Genomic DNA, 21,103 nt, shown 5'->3' with positions numbered 1-21,103 from the left:
CACTGAACATTTCTTTAAGTGTTTCTCTGCCATTCGATATTCCTATATTGAGAATTCTGTGTTTAGTTCTGTACCCCATTTTTTAATTGGATTACTTGGTTTGTTGGTGTTTAACTTCTTGAGTTCTTTATATTTTCTGGATATTAGTCCTTTGTTAGATATAGGATTGGTGAAAATCCTTTCCCAGTCTGAAGGCTGTTGTTTTGTTCTGAGGAGAGTGTCTTTTGCTGAGGAATGGATAAAGAAATTATAGTACATTTACACAATGGAATACTACTCAACAATTAAAAACAAGAAAATCATGAAATTTGCAGGCAAATGGATGGAACTAGAAAAGATCATCCTGAGCAAGATACCCCAGAAGCAGAAAGACACACATGGTATATACTCACTTATAAGTGGATATCAGATATATAATATAGGATAAACATACTAAAATCTGTAATCCTAAAGAAACTAAACAAGAAGGAGAACCCTAGGGAAGATATTCAATCCTCATTCAGAAGAGCAAACAGGACAGATGTCAGAAGTGAGAAAAGACAGAGAATAGAACTAGAGCCTACTACAGAGGGCCTCTGAAAGACTCTACCGAGCAGGCTATCAAAAAACAGATGCTGAGACTCATAGCAAAACTTTGGGCAGAGTGCAGGGAATCTTATGAAAAAAAGGTGGAGATAGAAAGTCATGGAGGGGACAGGAGCTACACAAGGAGACCAACAGAGCCAAAAACTCTGGGTCCAGTGTTCCCTGCAGAGACCAAGTCTCCAACCAAGGACCATGCATGGAGATAACCTGAGCCCCTGCTCACATGTAGCCCATGGTCAGCTCCGTCTCCAGAGGGTTGCCTAGTAAAGGAAACAGGGGCTGTCTCTGACATGAACTCAGTGTATGGTTCTTTGATCACCTCCCCCTGGGGGGTGCAGCCTTGCCAGGCCACAGAGGAAGACAATGCAGCCAGCCCTGATGAGACCTGATGGGCTAGAGCCAGATAGAAGAGGAAAAGGACCTCCCTTATCAATGGACTTGGAGAGGGGCATAGGAGGAGATGAGGGAGGGAGGGTGGGATTGGGAAGAGATGAGGGAGGGGGCTACAGTCGGGATACAAAGTGAATAAATTGTAATAAATAATAAATAAATTTTTAAAATAAAATAATATTTTTATTTACCAGATTTTTCATCACTATTAATATTTTTGTATTAGGAAATAATAACCTTATGGAATGACATAAAAAGAAAAAGAATTGAGTTACATTGATTACCTTGTATATGTAATCCTAGATACTTTTTCTGTCTTTAAAGCAAGTTTAAAATAAATATGAACACCTAAAAAGCAGTATGATAACATTGACAGGACGGTGAATTGGCAGCAATTTGCCAAATGGTTTGCAGAATCCATATCTATTATGTAATAGGCAGATTGATTATTACAACTCAGCCTGCTGTAGTGATCAGATCTCTCATGCCAGGCTGTGTTTGTTATGCCACAAAGAAGCCAGCCTGTTCCTGATTCCCTTTGTGAATGTCAAAGGCAAATCTATTTTCTTCTGTATTCAGAAAGGCAGCACACTCTTGAACAAACAGCTGCTGATCACTTCAGGAGCTTTTGAGTTGAAAATCAAGGTAGCTGAATATTTCAGCTCAATCAACACACAAAGCAAAATTATCTTTTCTTTGTGGATTCTCTACACTACTCTTCCAAAGCCTAAGACTTCTCAGTGAAACCGAACAATAGAGAAACATATTGAACCCGATGCTTCCTGTCATTGCTGTGTTGTGCCTTGTATCCTGAGACTATATTTTATGTCTAACTATTAAATAATTTTTCTTTCCAGCAACCAAATCTGTGTTTACTTTGGGAAAAACTATGACATGATAGAAAACTGGTTTCTCCTTTTTCTTTCCTGACCAGCTCTATGTCCTTGCAGTGTTTGCCATGAAGCAAATATTATTCTACAGAATTGAAGAGGAGTAACAGCATATAGATCAAATAGTCTCTATTGGACACTATTTTCCTGGAAGCAAGAAATGTCAGCATCTGTGAGTAACCACCCATGTGAGCTGATGCTGCTTTCTACTCGGTGAGCCAGGACAGCTTATACAGCTCTCAGGAACATGAAACACTGCTTTGAAGGAGTGCTCCAGTATACTTCTAAAAAGCAATGTTAGCCACGTTGGGAGAGGTTTTCATAGATTTTATTGTGACTAGACATCATACTACGTAAAGTGCCAGAAAGGTACCTCTCTGCAATTTCCACAAAACCAGCAAGCTGGGCTTCTGGAGAAATCCATAGCCTTGAAGTACAATTCAAAAGGTTTTGTATATATTTCTTGGGCCTAGAGTGATAGTTCAGAAGTTAAGAGCACTTATTGCTCTTGCAAAGAACCAGGTTCAGTCCCTGACATCCATGTGGTACCTCACAACAGCCTGTAATTCCAGTTCCACTAGACTCAGTGCCCTCTTATGGCATCCGCGGGCCCCAGGCAAACACATGGTGCACAAAAAATACATGATACAAACATTCATACACATAAAATGACTAAACGTCATTTTAAAAAGAGCTTTTATATACATTTCTGCCAGAAAAAAACCAGTTAATGGAGTCAAAGATTTTGTAGCAGATGTATAAGCAGAGAGGCCATGCTTATAACAAAGGAACACCAGAGAAAGCAATGAGCAGATGTGCTGTGGTTGGTTCCAGACATTTCTGCAATGAATGCAAATAGTCTAGAAGGTTCCAGATATCTTTTACTCAGAAATCATTAGATATCCTCACTATGCTTGAGTCAGACACATCTCAGATTTCTGAGGAGTCACTAACCAATCTCGTTTTATAAAACATTCTTAACCATTGATGACTTCATCCTCTTAGTTAAACCTCAGGTTATGTGTGCTGTAATTAATTCAAGTATATACACATATAACGTATACACGTGCCAGCTGGTCGGATCTGAGTTTAAACACACCTGCCTAAACCAAAGAACAACAGCCAACATTTTCTTTCTTGTTATAGATGGAGTGATGGGTATGAGGCAAGAGCCATCTGAAGAAAACTTCTTCATTTGAATGATTGATAAAATATGCTGCCCAAAAGGTAGTCTTAATGCCAGACAAAAGTAACTTAAGAGAATTAGGATTTGTTTTGTCTCACAGTGTGTATTATTACTTTTCCATTGTGGCAATCAAATACCCTGACAAAAACAATTTAAAGATAAAAGATTTATTTTGGTCTGAGGCTCTGGAGGGATCGAGCCCATCATTTTGAGGCAGGCATTGCAACAGTCAGGGGAAAGTATGGCAGAAGGAACAAGAAGCTTGCTATGTCATATTTTGGTCACACGAAGGAAGTAGAGAGAGAGAGAGAGGACAGAGGAGAAGAGTACTGGGAAAAGAGGGGAGGTTGAATTTGTGGAAGGAGCTAAAAACTTGGGACAATGGAAACTCCCAGGAATCTATGCGGGTGACCCTAGCTAAGACTCCCAGCAGTGGGGAATATGGAGCCTAAACCTACCATCTCCAGTAACCAGGCAAGACTTTCAGTAGAGGGATTGGAAAACCAACCACGAAACCCTCGACCTACAATTGCCCTGGCTACAAGCTGTAGGGGAATTATTTGCTCTGAAGAAACTTATTGGTAATCGAGTATTCTGCATTTAATATCATACTACAAAGATGGAAACAAGTCTTCCTGGACAAGTGAGTAGAGAGCCCGTCTTTTAAAAGAAGCTTCTTCAAATAACTCCTACATCAACAGGTCTCATATGGATGGAGACAACAATTAATACATAATTATGACTTCTCCTGAACTACACATGCCCTTTGCCCCTAAATGATGGTAAAAATCCAGAGTTTTTGAACTCCTATTCTCTAAGGAGCAAGGGAGGAAGGTCTATATTAGCAGATGAAAACCCCAGCTTGTGTATTCATCCAGAAGCCATCTTACCACTTCAAAGAGATAATCTATAAGGAAGCCTCTGGCAGACCAATATTTTTTCCAAATTGGATTTCTCTAATCCCTGAACTGTGACTAGAAAAGACTTCAGCCTGGAAAATTGATTTCTCAACTATAGTTCCTGAGGACTCACCATGGCCACAGAGTAAAAGAAACAATAATTCTTTTTTGTCCACTGCACTGACAAAGTGAATTCACATGACACTTTATGCCCCCAAATCCCAAATACAAGTGAGAAATGCTCTTGCTATTAGTTTCCTCTGCAGAGTTAAGATTGTGTTCACCAACGGTTTTAATGTGCAATGTTGGCTGGTCCCATAGACAAGTATTGTGTTCACTGTAAGTCCTTCCAGTTTTGCTCAATAAATATTGAGCTGCTTAACTGTAGATTCCTCAAAAGCTTGAGGAAGGGAGAGTGAAAATAAATATCTCAGCCTGACTCTGCGGTAGCTACACAAAGATGAATAGAGCATAGGCACAGTTCCCAAGATCTGAAACCACAATGGTATCTACTGTGGGCTTCCATGTTAGCAGTTTAAGGCTTGTGCTATGGTATATCGCCCTGCGTGAAGAGACAGGCAAGACGTATTTCTCAAAAAGGACAATACTGTTGAAGCACATTGATCTCATTGGGATCTCTCAAAGCCACACAAAGGTGAAAGGAAAAAACGAGGTCCACAAAATCATCCTTAGACTTCCCCATGTGCACAATGACAGAAGCGTGTCGCCAACACTGCCAACACACACAAGCATGCACATGAGTAACAAGATATCCTTAAGCGAGGTAAGCTTCTACTGTATATAATGAAAGAGCTGCTATTCAGTATCAATCATAACTAGTGTCTTACAATATAATATATAGTTTAACACAACATTAAGAGTTTAAAAACATTGCCTATCTGCCCGGGCTCTCCTCTTTCGAAATCGAGTTTTTAGACTGGTGAGATGACTCGGTGGATCAAAACACTCATTATGCAAGTCTGACAATGTGAGTTTAATCCCCAAAATCTGAGGACATGTAAAAAAAGGGTAGAGATTATACAAAGTTGCCCTCAAACCTCCGGAAGTATGCCGTGTCATGTACTCAAGAAAACAAATCATTTATACACAATACTAAAAACAGTGATGATGATGTGGAGGAGGCAGAAGAAGATGATAATAATTTTAATTAACATCTCTACCAAGGAAATTTATACATTTTTTTTTTTTTTAGTAATTCTAGAAACAAAAGACATTTATTTTCTCAATCACCTATGGTTTTTTGTTTGTTTGGGTTTTTTTTAGTTCTCCCCAGGGTTTTTTGTTTGTTTGTTTTTTATCTGTAGACAGTTTAACAACAGGCAATTCCCTTAATACCATGGTCACATGGTATCAATAATTCCAAATAACATGTGAATTAATATATTTGGATTTTCTCTCCCTCTCCTATACTTCAGTCTCAGAAATTCTTATTAGTTATTTTATGTTTTTATTTAATTTTATTTGTATATTTATTTATTACAGTTTATTCACTTTGTATCCATGCTGCAGCCCCCTTCCCTCATCTCCTTCCAGTCCCACCCACCCTCCAGCTTCTCTCCCTATGCCCTTTCCCTAGTCCCCTGAGAGCGTTAGATTTTATTTGTTATCAAAACATTAATAACTCATCAGCTCATTTGCTGTGGATTAGCAGCATTTTTACTTTCAGGCTTATACTTCCATATTACTGCTCATCATCAAAGGTTGACTTAGACTTATTAATTAATATATATATATATATAGATTTATATTCTATTTTTGAACGGAAACTCAAACAGGGCCAGAACCTGAAGGCAGGAGCTGATGCAGAGGTCATGGAGGGGTCCTGCTTACTGGTTCACTCTCATGGCTTGCTCAGCCTCCTTTATTATAGAACCCAGGCCCACCAGCCAAGGAATGGAACTCCCCACACCTGGCTGGGTCCTTCCCCATCAAGCACTAATGTAAAAATGCCTACAGCTGGATCTTATAAAGGCAGTTTCTCAGCTGAGGTGCTCTCCTTTCAGATGACTCATATTGTGTACCAAGCTGGCATAGAACTAGCCAGGACCCAGGTGTCCATCAAACATAGTTTATGTGGCACTAAAGGTCAAACCAATAGCCCTATGCATGCTTGGCTGGCAACTTAGCAACTGAACAACATCCCTAACCCTAGAAATATCTCTTTGAGATATACACTATGATATATATCAAGTCCTTCTCTATCTCATTTCAATATTTGAATATTTGTATTTGACATACAGTAATTGTATGTCAATTACTTTGGAGTACACAGCAGGATTTCCATGCACATTTATGATGTATGATGAATAGTTTAGAGCAATTCACCAAGATATCATCTTGGGCTTGCACCTCTTTTTCTTTTAGAAGAGTTCAAAATCCTTTGTAGTGGCTGTTTTAAAATACTATATCAAGTGCTGTTAAGCCTTATTATAATGTGTTGCTGTAGAATGTTAGAGAAGTCATTTCTTCTACCAACCACGCCAGTGTAGCTAGCAATCATCCTTTCTCCAATCCTTATTCCCACAAACCCTCTATGAGCTCTCGTAGCAAGTATCCCATTTCTGTATGTTTTGAATCATTTTCTAGTCCCCACATGTTAGTGAGAACAAGTAGTATCTACTTCTGTGTGACTGACTTATTTCACACAGAATAACGATCTGCTGATGTTACCCAGGTTGCTGAGTTTTGTTCCTTTTATAGCTGACTAATATTTCATTGTCCACATGTGCTATGTGTTCTCCGTGTTCATCTGTTGGATGAATACCTCGGCTGATTCTGGAGCTTGGCTTTTGTGAACAGCACAGCAAGAAATAAGGAAGGCCAGCAGCCTCTTTAATGTGCCGACTTAATTCACATTGGACATACGCCCAGGATGAGAATTCTGAATTAGTTGGAAATTCAATTTTTCCTCTTCTATTTGCTGAAATGGATACATTCCTTTCCATTTCCCTGGATGATGGATGAGGGCTTCTCTTTCTCTACATTCTTGACAACATTTGTCTTTTAGTGTCTTTGTTTTTGTTTTTTGATAATAGCCAATATGATAGAGAGAGTAATCTCTAGTTTTCATTAGTAGTTTTTTTAACTGCTTCATAAGTGCTACTGAGATTCAGGCAGGAATTCTATTCATCTGAACTTTTCTGTTCACTTAGGTGGTGACTGGTAAAGTTCCTTGCAACATTCAACCTTTAGTTGTGGGATGAAATCTTCTCAGACCAGACTCAGTATGTGTACTCTTCTGCCCCAGCCATCTCAGAATGCTGAGCACTAAAAGTTGCATGAAAAATCAGCACATCACTTGAGGTTTCAGCGCAGCCTATAAGCAAGTGCCTCCTTTGTAAGGACATCTGACTTTCCCAGGATGATGCAAGGCTGTGTCTGCAGGGGTGACTTTGTGAAATGGATGTTCTAAAGGTAGAAGTAGAATCAATGCTCATAATTTGCCAAGAGATAGATCCAAGCTCAATATGTCAAGACATTTTTAACAGTCAGAGTTCTCCAACACATAGATTGGCTCTCCATGAGGTATTGGGTTAGGCTCACCAGGGAATTAAACTAGAATGCAACTGAGGACTTGGCATTAATGAGAAATTGGACTAAAAGATCTCAAATGTTTCCCCATATCCTGAAGTGTGAGGTTTTACTTCTCAGTCAATATTTGTTTTTAAATCAGAGTTTTTCTATGAATCAGATGTGATAACAGATTTAAAAAAAAAAAAGCCTTTTTCGAAATCAATTTTATAGTAAGAAGACATTTTGAGCTTTGTACAGATCAAAGGCTTTCCGAGGTATTGAGGGTTCCCTTTCTTTTCTTTTCTTTTTTAAATGAGTAAGCACCTGGAATAATCCATACCTTAAGCTGGATTTGTGCTGTTTTGCTCTTCAGTAAAGAGAAAAATCAGTTGCAATAGAGAGAAGGTGTCTGGTAGATTACATGATAACAGTACTACGGCTCTTCATAATTACTGTCAGCCATACGGGAAGTCACCCTGGGGAAGCTGCACTAAAACCAGGAAGAAGATAAGACTTTAGCAGTTGAAGTTGTCTGTGCTTGAGAAGCAATTACTTTACAGGTCACAGAGCATTTTGAAAAGCCAATCAAATCAATAGGCAAGTCATTACAAATACAATGCATCACACCAGTGACTCCTTCCTCATCTACAGCATAACCTCTGAATCAGTTAGAAGAGGGTATATTTTTAAAGTCTTAAAGCATGGGGCAATTTCTTCATCTTCCATAAATAATGATGCTATATTTATTGGTTTTTCAGACATTCCAAATCATGTTGGTTTCTGGCCTGTTTAGATTTTAAAAAAAGCTTTGCTTAAATAGGTTCTGGACTGTACTGTGGCCAAAGCAGAAAGAATTAGTGAGAATTTTTATTTCATTTGCCCAGACAAGCACATGAAAAACACACTTAGGGCAGCTATGAGTCCTGACAAGAGAATGGTTCTCAGAGATCAAATGATTATACATAGTATGGCATATTTCTTCACTCCAGGATGTCATGATATAAAAGGCATAGCTATTGAAATAAGAGTCCAAAGACGGGAGCTCAACTACCTACAGAGCTGTGAGCCATGTTGAATATCATGCCACTTAAAATATTAGAGCTGGCAGACCTAAGTCTAGCAAGTTCAGTAATTTTTTAACATGCCCAAAGGGGAGGAAAGGCTGGAATTGACTATCAAAAGAAATCATCAACCTTACTGTGACATAGAACTCTTAAAGAAAAGGATTAAAGTCTTGATACCAGCTAGCAGGTGGGTTCATGTTCTTTGTCAAATTAATAATAATAATAATAATAATAATATTAAAAGACCTTAGCACAAAGTAAAACTTTATTGCTGAACATTGCAGCTTTCTCAGGTAGAGAAGGGTCTACCTAGAGCCCATATGAAGTGAACTGTTTTTACTTATGTTTAGGGCATTGTCCTATCCAGTGTCTACCCCCATTCTTCAACTGGTCTGAAGGTGTTTATAATCCCCATCTAGAGCAAGGATTGGGTTTCTCTCTCTATCCAAGGGCATATAAATTACTTCTTTCTGATTGGCAAGAGTAAGGGTGGGCTCCCCCAACTTTCTCAGCTCTTTGTGGCGAATAGGTACAGAGAGACACATTACAAACAGAGGAACATGTGCTGTTTCAGAGACATAAAATCTTATAACAATCCACAAGGAATTGGAAATATACTATCTATTTCTAGGAGAAAGTTTCATTTTACAAACTGTAGTCAGTGATCATTTAACTCACTTCTCCCATCTTAAGGGTCCGTGGACTCAAACTAAATAAAACATAAACACCTTGAGAATTTATTCTGGAAAGCTAAAAGCCTTCTTGGGCTTAATGGATATAATTTCCCAATTTAAAAACTCAGTGGAGAGATAAACATAAGGCACTACTGAGGCCCAAATTGGAAATGTAAAAGATCAAGTGTGAAAAGCATCACATTATTTTGAAGTTTAGTGGAAAATAAAGAGATGAACACCACCAAGGTGAGACAGGGGAGTTAAAGATGGATTCAAAAGACTTGATGTAAGAGTATTATTAGCTCCCGAGGACAAATAAAAATAGATGGAGGCGAAACAAACAAACAAATATGAAGGAACTGTTCCTATTGGTAGACAGAGACCTTAGTCTGCAAATTCAAAGTCTTCCTGAGGGCAAGATTAATGAAAATTATAAACAATTGAGATCCCCTGCAAGCTTTTGGAACTTGCTCTACTTGAAAAGAAAATGTTGCAAATTCCAGGTGGAAGATTAATTTAGCTAAAATGGAAACGAAAGCCAAATTATTATTAGATCTCTAACCTTCAGAGTGAAGGAACAAGCATCCAATGAAAAACACATACACACAAATGTATTAAAGGACTCACTAGCAGGAGGAAAATAAAAGCCTGTTTCAGAATACATGTCCATATTCTATACTTCTTCCTTTCTCCTCTGAGTGCACAAACTTGTGTGCATCCATTATTCTCTTTTCCATCTAGGATTTTGGATAGATAAAAAAGAGATGCTACTTGAAATGGAGGCACACTGCCTGGCAAGATGCTTACTGGGATTGCTAATTCCTTATTTTCCAGTGGGAGAGGTTCCTGTTATTTTCAGCTTCCCACAATGCATCTCCTATAATACATGTAAATTCTATTTACCAAAAATTTGGTACCCATGAAAGCTAAAAGTCAGCTGCGAGATATCTTTCTTTGACTCCCTATATGATTATACCGAGATCTAAACTGTGTATCACAAGTAGAGCTTGACAAGCAATGTATGTAATCCAAGCATTAAGGAAACAGATGCAAGAGAATCTGTAGTTCAAGGCCGTCTTCAGCTGCACAGTGAATCTGAGGCCAGCTTGAGCTACAGAAGACCTTGTCAAAACAAACAAACAAAAAAAACCCAGCAACAAAAACAGAAGGAGAGGCCCTTCCTGAAGGAAGATTTTAGGTGGCATCCAGACCTCTGTGCCCCCTCAACAATGACCATAAAATAAGGGAAGCAAGGCTGTTTTTCTTTTTTTTGTTTTATTTTTTTTTCTTTTCCATGAGTCAAAAACCCAAATTGCCACCTTGTGGGGGCAACAGTGCACAGCTAGTGCCAGCCCTCTGCAGAAAACAGAAGCACAAAGGCTCTGGCCTGTATAAGCATAGGTTCTATCTGATTTAGTTTTAACCTTTCACCCTGCCCTAGTTCTTTTTCAATGTTATATAAATATTTTCCATTCAGGAAAACAAAACTGCAATACGCCCCTAAAAGCACTTCCTAAAACAGTGCGCTTGTCTCCACCTGCCCTTCTTTCTGTCAGACAAGCCTCCCACAATTACTGCTACAGCTTCTGCCTTTTCTACTTCCGTATTCCTTCAGTTTATCCCTGAGATGCAGTCAGAGTGATCACGTCATGGTCCATTCAAACAGTGTCAATGGTTTCTATTACTTTTAAGATAAAGAACAAGTGTGCCTGTAGGTGCTGTTACCATCGGTAATGATAGTTATAATTAATAGTTCTAAGCATGTAAAGTGTGCTAAGCTCTTCCCCATCTTGGCTGTCTGATCTGCTCTAAAGTGTGGCAGCATTATAGCTCTTTTACAAATAGCGACGGTAAGAGCAAGTGAGACAGCACAGTAAGACTGTACAGCCACCAAGATGCTGAACTGTTGTTTAGAGCCAAATCCCTTTGTTTTGCAGACCGAGATCTCTCCTTAATACCAAAACCACGCATGTGGGCTTCCTCATCTCTCTGGTTTGCTAAACAAATGATGCAATTTTAATAAGTAGATGTTGTGCACATAACTTTTCCTGGATATTTTCCTGGGCTCCCCCAAGTATAAGCACAAGATACATTAATTCACATAAATCGCACATTTGATAAATCACTGCAAGTAGCAGGCTCTCTATAAAAGGTTTCATGGTGACAACTGCGAGTTGTTCACACACATGCTTCAGTCAGAGCAGAGACTCCAGTTGAAAGGAAGGTTAAGGATGACAGCAAGTTCTGAAGCACTGAGGAAGAGAAAGATTTCGTAGCTGGTATGGGACAGCAGGCTAGCTGCCTTCCCCAAAGTCTGACATCATTATCATTTCTGACAGTCTTGTTTCTAATACTTTTATTTGGGATTTTTTTGTTTGTTTGCTTATTTATTATTACAATGTATTCACTTTGTATCCTGGCTGTATCCCCCTTCCTCATCTTTCCCAGTCCCACCCTCCCTCTGGCTTCTTCCCCCATGCTCCTGCCTTGTCAGTGCCTGGCTCTTGTTTCTAATTGTAACAGACTAAGTTGTAAACAAGGATGATTTCTAATAAGAAGCCTCGAACTATTTCAGGAAACAGACCCAAGATCACCCCCATAGACAGTAAGGTAACTAAAAACAGATGCAGCTACTTCTTAGAGCTGTGAGAGGTCAAAGGGAACAAAAGTCAGCAACTAACAGCCAGCAGACAGGCAAGGTCAACAGCTCTGAAAGCACCAGTCAGAGATAAACTAGGAGAGCTTCAGTTACCCATAGCCGGGTGAGCACTGCTTAGGACCAGTTGATAAATGAGTTAATTTGGTCTTGATTTATGTAAAAGAAAGATGGCCTTGTTTTCCATATTTTAACCATTGCTGAGGGGCACCGATGACTAAATACCACCTGAAATCCCCATGGCCCTATGATTCAGATATTAGACAGGAAGTTAAGAAAGAGGTTGGTGCCTATTTGGCTACACTGTCGGTTGCTGACCACTATCAATATCCTGTTTCTTTTCTTTTCCATAGGGAGGTATACCACATCTAAAACACACTATTTAAGCCAATTTAATATAGTAACTGGCAAAACTTTCTTAAGTCTTTAACAAAGTCCTATACACCCGTGGAAAACAAGCATTGGAGGCCTGGGACAGAAGCTGAGGTGGGAAGACAAAGAACCAGTTAGAAACAGTCACGTGGTAAGGGACTAAGGACACTACTTGGCTAAAGTAGAAGCAATGACAACCACCAGAACCCAGTTGAGGCCCCAAAAGGACACCAAGCAGCCCTGGGGAGTGAACAGGGAGAAATCCCAAGAGAGTTTCGGAGTTGGAAAGTGAAACAAAGCAATCAGTCAGAAGTAACCAGTACACGCCTCAGAAGGAGGAAGCCCCGAAGCGCAGCACGCCCCGTGCTAGCGCTTCTCAGCAGATGATCAGCTTTCTAATCACCATGAAAGAACAAATGAGATTCTCTTGCCGCAGGCATACAACAGGGTTACCTTGATACTGCCTTCCTTTAATGCTACACGCCTGCTGCCTGAGAAGCACATATTCAGCGCCTTTCACTCCCGACAGCTCTGCCACCTTACCGCATGCTGGAAGCCGCTGCTTCATAGGAGCTCCCTGGAATGCTAAGTTAAAGCAGAGAAAATTTAGCTGGAGAGGAGAGATTTGTAGTAAGTGGGGAGATTATAAGGACTTTTTCTTTCCACTTCGAGCTAACGAACCGTACCTCGTGGAATGTGTCTGTGCAGTTGCCTCAGCCCTTCACATTGAAGGATCCCTCATAAGAGGTGGTTACTGACATACATTTATTTATTCATTCGTTCGTTGGTTCGTTCGTTCGTTCACTCCTTCGTGGTCATTTTCTACTTATTTTTAATTAATTAATTAGATTTACATCCTGGTGGCATTTCCTTTTTCCTCCCTCCTTTCCTCCCAGTCCTACTCTCCCACCTCTCCTACACCCATCCATGTCCATTCTCCACTTTTTCTCTTCAGAGAAGGGAGGCCTCCCGTGGATATCAACCAGCCTCGGCATATTAGATTGTAGTAAGACCAGGTGCGTTGCATCTTCTCCTATTGAGGCTAGAAGAAGCAGCCCAGTACGGGGAAAGGGTCCGAAAGGCAGGTAACAGAGTCAGAGACAGTCCTTGCTCCCACTGTTAGGAGCCCCACAGGAAGTCAAATCTACACAACTGTTACATATATGCAGAGGATCTAACCAGTCCCGCGCATGCTCGCTGGTTGACAGTTCAGTCTCTGGGAGCTCCTATGGGCCCAGGTTAGTTGATTCTGTGGGTTTCCGTCCTTGACCCCTCCAGCTCCTGCAATCTTTCCTCTCTGTCTTTTGCAAGATTCCCCAGTCTCCATCTATGTTTGGCTGTGGGTCTCTACGTCTGTTTCTATCAGTTGCTGTGTAATGATGATTATGTGAGGCTCCTGTCTGCAGGGATGGCAGAATATCATCAACAGTTTGAGGGTTGGGCTCCCTCTTATGGCACAGGTCTCAGGCTGGACCAGTCATTTGTTGGCCATTCCCTCGATTTCTGCTCCATCTTTACCCCTGCACATTTTGGAGGTGGGACAAATTGTAGGTTGAAGGTTTTGTGGCTGAGTTGGTGTTCCAGTCCCTCCATCAGGAAGTCTTTCCTAGTTACAGGAGATGGCTGGCTCAGGCTCCATATCCCCTACTGCTAGGAGTCTTAGTCTTAGTCTAGTTCCCTCTCATAGATTCCTGAGAGTTTCCCACTGCCCTACGTTTCTAGTGTTCTGATCTCCACCCACTACCCATCCGATCCCCTCCTCCCTGTTCACCCACAATATCTATTCTGTTTTCCCTTCTCAGTGGGATTCATGCAAACCCCCCTGAGCCCTCCTTGTTTCTTGGCATCTATGGGTCTGTGGATTGTGTAGTATGGTCATCCTCTACTTTAAGGCTAATATCTACTCATAAGTGAGTATATACTGTGTTTCTTTCTCGGTCTGAGTTCCGCACTCAGGATGATCTTTTCTATTTCCATCCATTTGCCTGAAATTTTTATGATTTCCTTGTTACTTCATTGTGTAAATGTGCCACATTTTCTTTATACATTCTTTGGTTGAGGGACATCCAGTTTGTTTCCAGTTTCTAGCTGTTATGATTAAAGCTGCTCTAGACATAGTTAAGCAAATGCCCTTGTTGTATGATAAACCATCCTTTGGGTATATGCTTAGGAATGGTATAGCTCTGTCTTGAGGTAGATCTACTCCCTATTTTCTGAGAGACTGTCAAATTGATTACCAAAGTGGCTGTACAAGTTCACCCTCCCACCAGCAAGAAGAGTAGGTAATTGACATTTATAAATGACCTTGACCTCTGATCTAGGGTCATTCTATTACTGTGATAAAACACTGGCTAAAAACAACTTGTTGGAGAAAGGGTTTATTTGGCTTACATTTCGAGGTCACAACGCATCATTAAGGAAATAGTGGGAAGGAACTGAAGCAGAACTCATGGAGGAAATCTGCTCACTGCCTCACTTAGCTCGCTTTCTTACACAGCCCAGACACAAATGCCTAGGGATGGTGCTGTCTACACTGGGCTGGGCCCTCAGACATCAATCAGTAATCAAAACAATCTCACAAACAAGACCACAGGCCAATCTGATTCAGGTAATTCCTCACCTGAGAGTCCCTCTTCCCGGGTAAATTTATGTTATGTCAGGTTGGCAATGAAAAATAACTAACACAGCTTCAATTTCAAAATGTTCTTCCAGTGGTATGGCTCATTTCAAGCTAGATCATACTCCTTCAGAAGCCTTGGTATTTTGTACAGAATTGGAGATCACTGGTGGACCTCTCCTGAATTCACCTCCCCATCTCTCTCTCTCTCTCTCTCTCTCTCTCACGCACACACACACACACACACACACATAACAATAATAAATTTAAAATTATAAAACCTCCTACTTTTTAATGATGCCCAAGATAACACATCAAATGCGTCATATAGAAAACGTTTATTGTTTGTTTGCCTACTTGTTCACTGAAGACGGAGAAAAAAGATGGGTATGGAATGGGATGGGTATGGAGTAGGGAGAATGTGGGAGGAGTTGGAGGGTGGGAAACTGTGATCATCATATGTTGTTAGATTTTTTTCTATAAGAAAAGATTTCTATTAGTATGATTTTCTAGCATTTCATCCACATTGACCTGATCAATAAGGTGGAAAGATGGCACTATTTTGGGTCACTGCTACATATGTGATAGCAAATAGCTCCAGAAGAGACTTCACGTAAAATCAAAGCAGAAATGGCAGGCAAGATTATTCCAGAGCCTGAAAAGCAGATTCCTCCTCATGGCTTTTTATGTGCTTGATGAGAAATGCTTATTATTCATCTTCCTCAGCTCAAGGAGTGGCATTTGCTCAGGTCTCTGCAGTCTTTTAACTGCATTATCATTTAGATTCTAGTTTACCTCTCTGTGAATGGTTTTCCTTGATTTTTTTCTTTTTCTCACATATAAGGTGAGCATACATGGACTTCAAATTAGAGTATTTGATCTCTCCCTGTGCTTAAATTTCCAGCAAGATGTCACAATTGCCCCTTCTCAGCTATCAAGAAACACTTCCACCCCTTCCTCTGAACCTGAACTGGCAAGCCTCTTAGCTCTTGTGTGGGAAGACAATACAGATAGAACAACTTTCACATCTGTAGTTGCATTTTCAGGGTGACAAGAGATGAAAGAAAATGAAAACAGACTTCAAAACAAGCCAAAACTCCTGCCTTTACAGAAGGAGAGGGTAGCGCTGAAAACACTTCAGAGAAAGGCAGGCAGTGTCTCCAATTCTCACACAGATGAAAGACTTCTCACAAAAGATATCTGAGGGGGCTGAAGGCCACAAACACTGTACAGTTCAGAGTTGCTTTTATAGGAAAATCATCATGCTCTGCTTCCACACACTCCCAATTCTGCGACATCAAACTATTTAACACCTGTTGTGTTCCAATTGTCCTTATCCCATAATTTCCTTAATCTTACAGAAACTAAAAAGTAAAGATGGCCTTCCTTCCACCACCTCAGCCACCTTCATAACAATCAGTAAAGGTGATGCACATGGTATGTCACAGACTTCTCAAATTTTGTTAAAGGCTCATAAAGCCTGGGCAAATAGAAACAAAGAATGCATTTTTTATTTATTCTAGCTATTTATTATTTATTAAATTAAGACCTTGAAAATGAGTTGGTAAGTTAAAAAATAAAACGTTGAAAGGGATTTTTTTTTAATCTATGTTTAAAAGGAAATCTCACAATAGAAGTGGGAAACCAGATCAGGGTTCCATACAAGAATTGAGTTAACTGGGAGAGAGCATCAGGAATGATGAATAATGGAAAATTGTGGACTGAGCATGTAACACGTAAACTCTAGAGACTATGGTGTCTCATGGCACACCTGGTGGTCATACTCATCAGAAGGACCATTGGCAAGGTGAAGGCCCTGCTAATAAAGGGCATGATGTGGTGTAGAATCTGTGAAGGGACACTGGATAAAGGAAAGGCCTGAACCCCTTGCTCTTGTGTGATTTTAGTAACTGAAAGACAACAGACTACATGAGTCACACTTACATAAAGATAGAAATGTTGAAAAATCATACTGTGAATTAGAGAGAGACTGTAGGGGTTAAGCCTTGTGATTAACACATTGTGAGAATCGCCTGTTTGCAAACTACCTGCCTCAATTTACAGATGCACAAACTTGGTTTGCACCATCTTGCTGTTTCTCACATACTAAGATTTATCCAAAGTCAGATTTATGAAAATTGAGTTTGGGGGTGTTTTGGTAGATTTCTTGTTGTTTGTTTGTTCTTAATGTTAGGGTTTTTTATTGTTGTGGTGGTAGTGGCAGTGGTGGTTGTTTTTGACATCACTCTATTTAGCTGAAGTAGTCATCTATCCTCAGCCTCCAAGATGCTGAGTACCAGGTGTACCATCCACCTAGCTTTAGGATCCAGAACCCTTAAGCAGCCTACATCGAGCCATGCCAGACTGAAGAAAGGCATGAGGAAATCCATGCACAGATGAGTAAGGTCATGATCACTGTGTATTTGGAAAACAGTTTGTGCTCATATAATTTTATCCATAAAAGAATACAACTAAAATGTCTTTAAAACTCTAGTGTTTATGAGAAGCTTTCATTCAGAGTGGTCTAAGAATAAAGATAGGAACCTAGGTATTTGTCTTTCTAAGTGAGGATTGATCATCTTACCCCGGGTGCTCTTTCTTATCTTCTTTAGGTATACAGATTTTAGTATGTTTATCCTATCTTATAGGTATAGTACCCACTTATAAGTGATTATATACCGTGTGTGTCTTTCTGCTTCTGGGATACCTCATTCAGAATGATCTTTTCTAGATCCCACCATTTGCCTGCAAATTTCATGATTTCCTTGTTTTTAATTCTTGAGTAGTATTCCATTGGGTAAAAGTACCACAATTTTGGTATCCAATCCTCTGTTGATGAACAACTGGGTTGTTTCCAGGTTCTGGTTATTACGAATAAAGCTGCTACAAACATGGTTGAACAAGACAAATGGGATTGACGTGGGAAGTAGGAGAAAACAAGTAACAGGACAGGAGCCTACCACAGAGGGCCTCTGAAAGACTCTACCTAGCAGTGTATCAAAGCAGATGCTGAGACTCATAACCAAACCTTCTGCAGAGAGCAGGGAATCATATGAAAGAAGGGGAGTTAGTATGACCTGGAGAGGACAGGAGCTCCACAAGGACCAAATATATCTGGTCACAGGGATCTTTTATGAAACTGTATCTCCAACCAAGGACCATGTATGGATGTAACCTAGAACCCCTGCTCAGATGTAGCCCATGGTAGCTCAGTATCTAGGTTTACCTAGTAAGGGGAACAGGGGGTACAGAACTCAATGGCTGGCTCGTTGACCTCCCCCTACCTCAAGGGAGGAGCAGCCTTGCTAGGCCACAGAGGAGGACATTGCAGCCAGTCCTGAAGAAACCTTATAAGTTAGGGTCAGATGGAAGGAAAGGAGGTCCTCCCCTATCAGTGAACTTGGAAAGAAGCAAGGAGGAGATGAGGAAGGGAGGGAGGGATTGGGAAGGAGTGAGGGAGGGGACTACAGCTGGGATACAAAGTTAATAAACTGTAACTAATATTTAAAAAAATAAAATAAATGTAAAATAAAAGGAACCTAGATATTGAAGTTAGTATTCAAGAACTGTGGTGGTTTGAATAAGAGTGTCCCCTCCATTTTTTTAATTGGATTACTTGATTTGTTGCTGTTTAACTTCTTAAGTTCTTTATAAATACTGGATATTAGTCCTCTGTCAGATGTAGGGTTGGTGAAGATCCTTTCCCAATCTGCAGGCAGTCATTTTGTTTTGACCACGGTGTCCTTTGCTTTACAGAAGCTTTTCAGTTTCTTCTAAGCGATTTAGTGTTTCTGGTTTTATATTGAGGTCTTTAATCCACTTGGACTTTAGTTTTGTGCAGGGTGATAAGTATGGATCTATTTGCATTTTTTCTACATGTAGACATCCAGTTAGATCAGAACCATTTGCTGAAGATGCTGTCTTTTTTCCATTCAATGGTTTTGGCATCTTTGTCAAAAAATCAGCTATCCTAAATGGAATACAGAGCTAAACAGAGAATTCTCAATAGAGGACTATCAAAATGCAGAGAAACAGTTAAGGAAATGTTCAACATCCTTAGTCATGAGGGAAATGCAAATCAAAATGACCCTAAGATTTCACCTTACACCCATCAGAATGGCTAAAATAAAAAACTCAAGTGACAACACATGCTGGAGAAGATGTGGAGAAAAGGGAACCCGCCTCCACTGCTGGTGGGAATGTAAACTTGTACAGCTACTCTGGAAAGCAATCTGGTGCTTTCTCAGACAACTAGGAATAGCACTTCCTCAAGATCCAGCTATACCACTCCTAGGCATATACCCAAAAGAAGCTCAAGTACACAATATGGATGTTAGCTCAACCATGTTTGTAGCAGCTTTATTTGTAATAGCCAGAAGCTGGAAACAGCCCAGATGCTCCACAGTAGAGGAATGGATACAGAAATTGTGGTACATCTACACAATGGAATATGACTCAGCAATTTAAAAAAAAAAAACAAGGAAATCATGAAATTTGCAGGTATAGAAGATAAACCTGTACACCTAAAGAAACTAATCAAGAGGGAGGACTCTTGCTAAAATGCTCAATCCCTATCCTAAAAGGCAAAGAGGATGGACATCAGAAGATGGAGAAAAGAGGGAACAAGTCAGGAGCCTGACACAGAGGACCTCTGAAAGGCTTTGCTCTGCAGACTATCAAAGCAGATGCTGAGACTTATGGGCAACCTTTGTGCAGAGTGCAGGGAATCTTAGGAAAGAAGTGGGAAACAGTAAGATCTGAAGAGGACAGGAACTCCACAAAGAGAGCAACAGAACAAAAAAATCTGAGCACATGTGTCTTTCCTGAGACTCATGCTCCAACCAAGGACCATGGATGGAGATAACCTAGGACCTCTGCACAGATGTAGCCCATGGCAGTTCAGTGTCCAAGTGAGTTCCATGGTAATAGGAACAGGGACTGTCTCTGACCTGAACTGATTGGCCTGCTCTTTAATCATCTCCCCCTGACGGGGAGCAACATTACCTGGCCACAGAGGAAGACAATGTAGCCACTCCTGATGATACCTAATTGACTAGGATTAGAAGGAAGGAAAAGAAGACCTCCCCTACCAGTGGACTTAGGGAAGGGCATGCGTGCAAAGAGGGGAGGAAGGAAGGGATTGGGATGGGAGGAGAAAGGGAACCACAGGGGTATACAATAATAAAGTATATTTTAATAAATTACATTTAATAAAGAATTAAAAAAATTATTTCCCCCAAAAAAGTGTCCCCTCTAAACTCATGTATTTGAATGCTTAGGGAGTGGCAAAAGGAGATGTGGTCTTGTGTTAGGTGAGACCTTGCTGGAGATCGGTATGGCCTTGCTGGAGGAGGTACATCACTAGGGATTGTTTTTGCAGTTTCAGAAGCCCAAGCCAGGCCCAGAGTTTCTCTCTGCCTGCTGCCTGTGGATCAGGATGTAGAACTCTGAGCCACTTGGCAGCACTGCCTACCTGTGTACAGTCATGTTCTCTGCCCTGATGATAATAGATTACACCTCTGAAGCTGTCATCCAGCTCCAATTAAATGTTTTTCTTTATAAAAGCTGCCATGGCCATGGTGTCTCTTCCCAGCAGTAGAACACTGACTAAGATAAGAACCTACAAGAATGACGAAGGTTCAACTGAGGATAACTATAATATGAGATCACACTGAGAAAATACATACAAGAAAATCCAGGAAATATGTTTGATGCCTGTTACCCTATAATGCAACATTTGTTTTCAGTAAGTTGCTATGTAAAAGAGAGAGAGAGAATGTGTATGTGTGTGTGTGAGAGAGAGGGAAACAGAGAGAGAGAAAAAAGCAACTTATTCTCAGCCCAAGGACTGTAAATCCCAAGAAGTCTGGAGCCCAAGGCTGAGGTGAGACCCTCCCCTTCTTTGTGTTGTTGTTATTCCAGAGCACTAACCAGATGCACTCCCTGCTTCTGTAATCCTGCCTAACAGCTGTTTACCAAATTAACTCGCCAAGGCCTCACATATCAGAAAATCCCCAGAGGTGAACTAACTGTGGGCTGTGCCTTTAAAAGTTCAGCCTGAGCTTTCCTAAGGCAGGAGAGGTTGCTGCAGCCATGTTGATTAATAAATTTACTTTTGCAATCTCAATTTAAGTTTTGGTTTGGTGATATTCTTCATTGTCTCAAACTCCATAACAACACAAAGAACTTTTATCTCTAACACCAAAACTGTGAATCATTAATGCAAAATACATTTA

The sequence above is a fragment of the Meriones unguiculatus genome, chromosome 2 (genome assembly GCF_030254825.1).
Source record: "Meriones unguiculatus strain TT.TT164.6M chromosome 2, Bangor_MerUng_6.1, whole genome shotgun sequence".
Classification (NCBI taxonomy): Eukaryota; Metazoa; Chordata; class Mammalia; order Rodentia; family Muridae; genus Meriones; species Meriones unguiculatus.
Note: the sequence above shows the minus strand (reverse complement) of the source record.